The sequence below is a fragment of the Salarias fasciatus genome, chromosome 15 (genome assembly GCF_902148845.1).
Source record: "Salarias fasciatus chromosome 15, fSalaFa1.1, whole genome shotgun sequence".
NCBI lineage: Eukaryota > Metazoa > Chordata > Actinopteri > Blenniiformes > Blenniidae > Salarias > Salarias fasciatus.
In genome coordinates, this window is record NC_043759.1 from 30,563,197 (window position 1) to 30,565,307 (window position 2,111).

The window sequence follows — 2,111 nt, forward strand, 5'->3', positions numbered from 1 at the left end:
TTCCCCTTTAAGTTTCGTTTCCCTCGCGTTTTTTTTTTTTCTCTTCTTTTTCATAATAATTTGGACTTGTGCTCCACTGGGAGGCTGTGATCTGTGGGGGAGAGATGATAACTGGACGGAGGTCCACGTCCCGGTCATGTCCTGGCGCTGCAGCCACGGACATGACCAGGAAGCTCAGCAGGGGCAGATGAGAGGTTTCCCTGGACGCCGGGGAGATTCCGGTGGAGATCGTGGGGGGAGGCATTCATACAATTAAAATATTCATGTTCTGACTCAATAAAACTAATACTTGTTCTGTAAATAGTTCCTTTACTATTGTGACCAAAAATATTCAAATTTTATTTCTGAGGCTTTTGTGTGAATAAATAATCATTTATATAACTTTAAAAATATTCATGTTCTGACTAAAATGAAAAAAAAATATCTGTACATTGTATCACTGAGACTGTTCTGTAAATAGTTTTCAAATGAAGAATCAATATAGCAACTTCTGAGCAATCCATATTAATTTCAGACTTAAAATAGTGCACCAATTTCTGCCCCAGCCCGTTTCCAGTTAAACCACGCCCACTTCCGGTTTAGACCACACCCACTACAGATACAGATACAGATACAGATAGTAGTGTACTCGCTCATCCCTACTATTTACCCTTGCAGTGGGCTGCATGCTCCTCATTACTTCCACCTCACAAAAAATCCTTCAAAAGGACCCCATAGGTCATTAATTCATATACAAATATTAATTCAGGATCCAAATTACGACCAAGAGCTACATTTTAAAATCAAGTGTCTCATATTCTTGCAAATATTCATGCATATTCTTCAAATGGTCATGCAAATATTATCACGGACCAAAGGAGTGGGTTTTTTTTGTTTTTTTTTACAGAGGGCGTTGCTCTGAGCAGTTATGTTTTAACACGAATATAATTTTCTGCCTTGAATAATAACTTCTAGTAGACTTTCAAAACATAACAAAATCATTAACAATAGTTTCTGAAACAGATCAGAAGCCATACATGAACCACAAAAAAAAAAAAAAAACCCTGAAAACGGAGACGTCTCTAAATTGTAATTTACAAAATGCTTTTCTATCAATAAATGTACATTTTATCTTCATATTTTCCACTCGATTTATGGATGTGATCTGTAGTTTTTTTTGTTTCAAAGCGCAATCTGTCTATTTTGCCTGCTGAACTGCCGCCAGGTTGGTTGTTAGGCTGTTGCTAAGGACTCTGACCCCCGAACCGCAAGGAAGTTGATGTGCGTCACAGACTGCAATTTTTTTTAAGAACGCAGCAAGTTTTTGCTCTTAAACTAATTATATTTGTCTACAAATATGCTTCTGTGCATTATGTAACAAGTTGTATTTAATTTGAAAAATAATATTTATTTTGAATCAGATGTGTGTATTCATCTTTACACACACATTTGCTGAAACAAGTTTGTTATAAATCATCAATCAATAAATTGATCACTCTGTCTGCATTTATGTATTATAACATTAAGATCATACGTTTTCAATTGTTTTAATTGTATTCCAGTAGATTATGAAGTATTGATGTAACAACAACAAAGAAGAAAAAGGTGATAAATCAACTCAACTCTTTTCTGAGCTGTTAACAGGGTTAGTGTGTGATTAGCTCACGAAAACTTCTTTTTGGTTGATGTTTCTCTTCATTCAGGCATATTTGAGTATTCTGTAAGAATAATTAGTTTAAGCTCCGGCTCCCTTCACACCACTGCCTTCCCACCGGTTTATGCCGGTCTGTGTGGCACCAACCATGAAAAGCCAAATATGTGTGCGCAGCATGGTAGCGTACTCCAACATGAAGGAGAACATCTTAACATAGATGTGCATTGCTGAGACTTAGAGGTTTCAAACATCCTTATTTCATTTTAAATTCAGTCTCAACAAAAGATCCACCAGACGGAGCTGCAGAGGCTTCTCTCCAGGTCAGTGTGGGTCCATGTATAAAAGATACACACTACAAGGCCTGTTTATTTCCTTCATGCTGTGAGAGCTGGATTATTGTCAGACAGTCCTTTAGAGGGGCCCCATAAAGTCACTAAACCCTCTGAGGCTTTCTCTGAGACATGAAGCCTGTTCTGAC